The sequence below is a fragment of the Papio anubis genome, chromosome 6 (assembly GCF_008728515.1).
Source record: "Papio anubis isolate 15944 chromosome 6, Panubis1.0, whole genome shotgun sequence".
Lineage (NCBI taxonomy): Eukaryota > Metazoa > Chordata > Mammalia > Primates > Cercopithecidae > Papio > Papio anubis.
Window position 1 is genome coordinate 123,663,937 of NC_044981.1, and position 7,464 is coordinate 123,671,400.

At 42.1% G+C, this 7,464-nt stretch overlaps 1 long non-coding RNA gene across 1 annotated transcript in view; it reads left to right on the top strand.

Moving 5' to 3' along the window:
* The window catches only part of LOC116275352, a 32,456-nt gene extending 28,390 nt beyond the window's left edge, over nucleotides 1–4,066 (top strand). The window contains exon 4 of the long non-coding RNA XR_004184397.1: nucleotides 3,939–4,066. This is a non-coding gene — a long non-coding RNA (uncharacterized LOC116275352). The remainder of the gene's footprint in view (nucleotides 1–3,938) is intronic.
* Nucleotides 4,067–7,464: the final 3,398 nt, after the last annotated feature.

The following is a 7,464-nucleotide window of genomic DNA, read 5'->3' on the forward strand; positions in this document are numbered from 1 at the left end:
AGAGCTGACAGAATAATAAACACCTATTCAAATGCAAAATAGTTGTTTTTCTCTTTACCTTTTAAAGTCAGTGAAAGAAGGTTCTCACCATTTTACAACTGTTAAAAAATTTAACTATATGTCACCCACTTTCTTAAATATTTACCCAATTTAATCCTTAAAACAAGCCTCGAGGCATTACTCTCTGCATTTTTGAAAATAAGGAAACTGGCTTAAAGAGGAAGAGTTGAGGCATGCCTGACAATCCCAGGAGTTGAAGTTGAGGGAGTCTCATGACTTCAGAGGCCAGGCATGTTCACTCTGCCATGACTATCCAGTGATCTGTGGGCTCACTTTGGTCTGCTATTACAAATAAAAGAGACCCTTGAATTTGCTTTCTAAATAATGATCTTCATGCCAGGCACAGTGGCTCACGCCTGTAATTCCATCACTTTGGGAGGCCGAGGTGGGAGATTGCTTGAGCCCAGGAGTTCAGGACCAGCCTGGGTAACATAGTGAGACTTTGTCTCTACAAAAAATACAAAACTGACCCAGTGTGGTGGCACACACCTGTAGTCCCAGCTACCCAAGAGGCTGAGGTGGGAGGATCACTTGAGCCTGGTAGGTTGAGGCTGCAGTGAACTGTGATCTTACCACTGCACTCCAGCCTGGACTACAGAGCAAGACCCTGTCTAAAATAATAATCATCATGATAATAACAATAATCTTCCAAACATCTTAAGCCTAGTAAATCTTGATGTTTTGGTTCTTAATCCATGGGCTGGGTAAGACATGTCCTTTGCTGGAGATTTCCACAGGTAAATTGAAAGAAATGACATCTAAGACATGTTTCAACTCTTATGATGGTTAGTTTCATGTCAATTTTACTGGGCTAAGGGTGCCTGGATAGATGGTAAAACACTATTTCTGGTGTGTCTATGAGGGTACCTCCTGAAGAGATTAGCACTTGAATCTGTACACCAAGCGAGGAAGATCATTCTCAGCAATGTGAGCAGGTATCATCTAATCCATGGAGGGCTCAAATAGAACAAAAAGGTAGAGGAAAAGTGAATTTGTTCTTTCTGCTTGAGCTAGGACTTCTATTTCTCTGTTGCCCTTGGACATCCGCATTCCTGGTTCTTGGTCTTCCAGGCTCAGACCAGGACTTATACCATCTACCTGATTCTCAGGCTTTGAGACTCTGACTGAATCACAGCACCAGCTTGCCTGGTGCTCTAGCCTGTAGACAGCAGACATGGGGTGTAAGCCAACTCCCATAACAAATCTTTATATATATATGTGTGTGTGTGTGTGTGTGTGTGTGTGTGTGTATCACCTATTGTTCTGTTTCTTTGGAGAACCCAAATACGACTTTAAAACGTGATTTTGTGAGATTACATGTAACAAAAAACAAAAGAAAAATAAAGAAACATATACTTAAGTACAGACATATTAAGGTAAGTGAGAGTCCTGCTTTGTTTAAGACAAGTCTCACCTGTGAACAAATCTTTAAGTGACCTAAAAACTTTAAAAAACAAATTGTGGGAGGCTTGCCTTTAGAGATTATGGTTTCCAATTTTAGTTTTTTATTTTGTTTCGTTTTTTGTTTTTGTTTTACAGCTACCAGGGATACCAAATTAAAAATTCTTGTTTGGCTTCTTAAAAGTAACCTTTTTAAAGCTCCCCGGGGAATTTTGCTGTGCAGCCAAAATTGAGAGCCACTGATTTGGGGTGTATAGGGAGGGCCTGTGGTGGGAGGTGTTGGGGAACGGGATCTGGACAGAGGATGGCCCCCTTGAGAGTCTACATTTCTGCTCTTGATAAAGAGATTGTGGGAATAAATACCACAACAGGCATTATCTGCACTGTCTGCGAAGGCTAATTAAAGGAGATGAAGCTTGAGCAGAGTTTTGAAAGAGAACAGAGTATAATTTTATTACAAGAAAAAAGGAGGCAAGATTAGGTCAGAAACTTAGATGTGTAAGAGTGGATTATGTTCAGAGTTGGAACAAAACTTTAATCTGAGAACAGTTAAAGAATACCAAGAAACCCATGATCCAAACTTTGTTTCCATTAGGCACTCGGTAACTAGTAATTAAATTTCACTGTAGTTGAATTGAAATAATCTTAGTGGAAAACCATCAAGTGGCTCAGATTAAATTTTTGTGTTTACCACTGTATCCATTTAATCCTGGATCCGCTCTCTCAGACTTAGAAATTCTAAAACCCAGGAATTACTCGGTTCATTCTCTCTTCCCATTGCATGTCATCTTTGCAGCAGCACAATGACTGGAAATAGATACTATTAGCAACTTCTACTTCCTATCTTGAGCAGATCAAATATCTCTCTAACCCCATTCAATGAAAGATAATGAGATCTTTAAAATGTCCCAATATCCACAAACATAGTGCATCATTGCTCTTAAGGGTCCTTATAATGATGGTCCCAGGACTACAGGAGAGAAAGATCACATTTTAACAAAACATTTCCACTGAATTTTATAATCTAATAGTACCTTAAGAATTATGTCTAGTTCCTTGAAAAAAATTATAAAACATTTTCCATCCTGTTTTAAATATTACTTTTTTGTTCAATAGAGAGGTAAGTCAAATATGGATAGTTTATGAAATACATAAAGGACCTATTCACTACCTAATGAATTTAGAGTGAAATTTTAATACTTATCTGAAAATCAAACATGACCTTCCTGTCATGTTTGTCCCGTGTATTAATCCGTTCTCGCACTGCCTGAGACTGGGTAATTTATAAAGGAAAGAGGTTTAATTGACTTACAGTTCAGCATGACTGGGGAGGCCTCAGGAAACTTACAATCATGGTGGAAGGGGAAGCAAACACGTCGGTCTCGACATGGTGGCACAAGAGGGAGGTGCTAAGCAAAGTGGGTAAAACCTTTTATAAAAGCATCAGACCTCCTGAGAACTCACTCACTATCACAAGAACTGCATGGAGGTAACTGCCCCCATTATTCAATTACCTCCTACCAGGTCCCTCTTCCGACACGTAGAGATTATGGGAACTGCAATTCGAGATTGGATTTGGGTGGGGACACAGCCAAACCATATCATCCTGCCTTCCCTTGGGGACTGTGCAATCAACACTTAAAGATCAGCAAACTGTAGCCCCAGCATCCAATCAACGCAACAAGCTTTTACCAGTAGTCCCTATTCACAAGTAGCAAGGCATGGCAGAACAAAAGATCCTAATTGTCTTTGGGTGGAAATGTCATAAGGTATGCTGGACTCATTAATATGATTTGTGAAAATAGTGTAATATCTGACCTTGAAAAACACAGAAACAGTTTGTCTTTGGTGCCATCTCTCAATTATAAATTCATTCATTCACAAAATCATTCATTCAACAAACACTTCCTGAGGCTGCACTATGCGCCAGACACGTGTTTGTCCTGTGTATTAATCTGTTCTCACGCTGCTATAAAGAACTGCCTGAGACTGGGTAATTTATAAAGGAAAGAGGTTTAATTGACTCACAGTTCAGCAAGGCTAGGGAGGCCTCAGGAAACTTACGATCATGGCAGAAGGGGAAGCAAACACATCCCTCTTCACATGGTGGCACAATATTTTTTTTCATAGAGACAGGGTCTCGCTATGTTGCCCAGGCTAGTCTTGAACTCCTGGGCTCATGAGGCGGTTATCTCCGTGCTGTTCTTGTGATAGTGAGTGAGTTCTCAGGAGATTAAAAGCAACACAGGCTATTCTCTGCTTTCACAGGGTTTGATGAGGAAAACTAGCAATTAACAGTTAAATAAAAATTATAATTAAAAATTGAAACATAAATGGTTTGAAGGTAATTAACAGTGGGTTATGTGAGACATGTGTAAGAAAGAACCAACCCCTCCACATGGAAAGAAGAAGGCTTTAGATGAGGCTGAAGAGTAAGGTAGTCACAGCCAGGTTTTACAGACCTCTTTTCTATTCAGCTTGGATCCTATCTGCTGCCCAGCGCCAGGAGCTGAGACTAGCCAAGGACACCTTCTGCAGAGCCCAGACTGAGCTGGAGCCTTCCTGTCTCCTTGGTGAAAACTCTCCCGCAGCAGACTCAGCCTTGCATTATGTACGCATGCATGCTCCCGTCAGGGGTGCCGCTGGAGCAGGGGCGGGGTGGTGGGTTTGTTTCTCCATATGTCTCTGTATGTCGGTGGGGGTGCATATTGCTAGCATAATTCACAGGTTTTAATTTATTTTATTTATTTTTAATTTTTTTTTTTTTTTGAGACAGAGTCTTACTCTGTCTCCTAGGCTAGAATGCAGCGTTACAATCATGGCTCACTGCAGCCTCAACCTGCCAGGTTCAAGTAATTCTCCTGCCTCAGCCTCCCATGTGGCTGGGACCACAGGTGTGTGCCACCACACCCAGCTAATTAAAAAAAAATTTTTTTTCATAGAGACAGGATCTCACTATGTTGCCCAGGCTGGTCTTGAACTCCTGGACTCAAGTGCTCCTCCCACCTGGACTTCCTAGAGTGCTGACTGGGATTACAGAGGTGAGCCACTGCACCCAGCCTCAGCGTTTTTAAAAATAAAGTTAATTATTTTTTTCTCCTATAGCTACAAACTTAATTTTTTTAAGAAAACGAAATGGGTGATTATTCTTCACATTGCTTGCCAGAAAGCCCAAATACTTGACATACATACTTACATACTGACAGTGTGAAAGGCACTTCAGGGAGGCCTGTGGACCCTCTGACCCACCAACTTCTTGAGGTAAGTAGGGGTAGGGCATAGGAATTCTACAACAAGAGCTTTGAAGTCTGTGATTCATTTCAGCAAGTTAGGGAACATCTCAGGACCTATGTGACAAGACATCAGCTGTGGCTGCACTATTTAGCTTTGAAGTCCTTAACTTTTTAAAACCAATTCCCCTTTTGATACACATAAGAAACTCATACACTGTGTTATCAGCTGAATTGTTTCCCACCAAAAATATGTTGAAGCTCTAGCCCCCCATATTTGTGAATGTGACCTCATTTGGAAATAGAATCTTTCAGATGATCAAGCTAATGAGGTCATTCGAATGGGCCCTAATTCAATATGACTGCATCCTTATGAAAAGGGGAAATCGGACACACAGGAAGAATGCCATGTAAAGTTAAGGCAAGGTGATGCATCGACAAGTCAAGGAAAGCCAAAGGCTGCCAGCAAACCACAAGAAGCTCAGCAAGAGGCATGGAACAGATTCTCCCCCAGGCAGAACCAATGCTGCTAATACCTTGATCTTGGACTTCTGGCCTCCAGAACTATAAGACAATGCACTTCCATTGTTTTAAGCCATCCGAAGCAGTATTCCGTTCGTGCTAGTTTGTCATGGCAGCCAGAGGAAACTAATACATACCCCAACTATCTTATTTGAAATTTCAAAACAAAGGAAAAGAAACTTCTTATGTTTCTACATTTTTTTTTTTTTAGATGAAGTCCTGCTCGTCACCCAGGCTGCTGTGCAGTGGCATGATCTTGGCTCACTGCAACCTCTGCCTCTCGGGTTCAAGCGATTCTCCTGCCTCAGCCTCCTGAGTAGCTGGGATTACAGGTACGTGCCACCACGCCCAGCTAATTTTTGTATTTTTAGTAGAGATGGGGTTTCACTATGTTGGCCAGGCTGGTCTCGAACTCCTGACCTCAGGTGATCCACCACCTCGGCCTCCCAAAGTGCTAGGATTACAGGTGTGAGCCACCACACCTGGCCTGCTTCTACATTTAAAAACAGAAAGCTAAAGAATGGGAAAACATGACTAAATTTATTAAAATATTGAATATGCTTTTAAGAAATATATATTGCAGCCCACCCATTTCTAGAGATGCTGACATTGCCTGTGAAAGGATATCCCTCCTTCACACTGTGCAGTTGAGAGTCACTGCTCTAGCTTCTCTGGTTTATACTGCAGTAGGGAGGGAAGGCTTGGGCACCAGCCAAACCTTCTTTCAGCCTCAGAGAAAACCTCCACCAAGGTATGATACAGGGGAGAGGTAGTGAAGTCCTATGCAATGCCCTACCAAAGACTCCACCTGATTATGCCCATCAAACAACACAACAGCAGGCTGGACAATTATGTCCATCCTTAGGCACAGGCGTCTAGAAAACCACCCAACTTAACAGAGAAGTGGAAACCAGGAAGGCCTCACCTTTATACTATCCTGACCCCAGTTCTAGCATGTCATGGAATAGGGGAATGTTGTCTTGCTTTGGAACTAAGGTTATGGGTACTGTATTAGTTTCACAGGGCCACCGTAACAAAGTACCACAAACTAGGTAGCTAAACCAACAAAAATGTATTGTCTCACAATTCTGGAGGCTAGAATTTCAAAATCAACGTGTTGGGAAAGTTAGTTCCTTCTGAGGTCTCTGAGGGAAAATTGGCTCCATGCCTTTCACCTAGTTCCTGGCAGCTGAGATACCCCTTGGCTTGAAGATACGTCACTCCAATCCTCCCTCTTCATATGGTGTTCTCCCTGTGTGACTGTAACTGTAAGTAAATTTCCCCTCACCATCCCACCTTTTTTTGTTTGGTTGGTTTCTTTTTTTTTTTTTTTTTTTTTTTTTTTTTTTTTTTTTTTTTTGAGACAGAATCTCACTTTGTTGCCCAGGTTGGAGTGCTGTGGCACGATCATGGCTCATTGCAGCCTCAACCTCCTGGGTTCAGGTGATCCTCCCACCTCAGCTTCTGGGGTAACTGGGACTACAGGTACATGCCACCATGCTGGGTTAGGTTAATTTTTGATAGAAATGGGGTTTTGTCATTTTACCCAGCCTGGTCTTGAACACCTGGGCTCAAGGAATCTGCCTGCCTCTATCTCCCAAAGTGCTGGGATTACACACATGAGCCACCACACTTGGCCAAATTTCCCTTTTTAATAAGGATACCAATCGTATTGTATCAGGGCCCATCCTAATGACTTCATCTTAACTTGATCACCTGCAAAGACCCTATTTTCAAATAAGGTCACATTCACAGATACTACAGGTTAGAACTTCAACATTTTGCTGTGAGGCAGGGGTTCAGAATTCAACCTGTAACATGTACCAACTTGACTGTCCATACTGACACAGACTAAAGAACATTTGTAAGGTTTTGGATCAGAACCTGATCCTGAAGGCCAGTCTCAGTGGCTCACACCTATAATCCCAGCACTTTTGGAGGCCGAGGTGAGTGGATCACCTGAGGTGAGGAGTTCGAGACCAGCCTGGCCAACATGGTGAAACCCCATCTCTACTTTCAAAAAATATATAAAAAAAAAAAAACAAAAGAAATTAGCCAGGTATGGTGGTGCACGTCTGTAATGCCAGCTATTTGGGAGGCTGAAGCAGGAAAATCAGTTAAACCTGGGAGGCAGAGATTGCAGAGCCAAGACTGCACCACTGCACTTCATCCTGGGCGACAGAGTGAGACCCTGTCTCAAAAAAGGAACCTGATCCTGGATGCCCAGCTACTCAACCATTCAAAAGTTGCC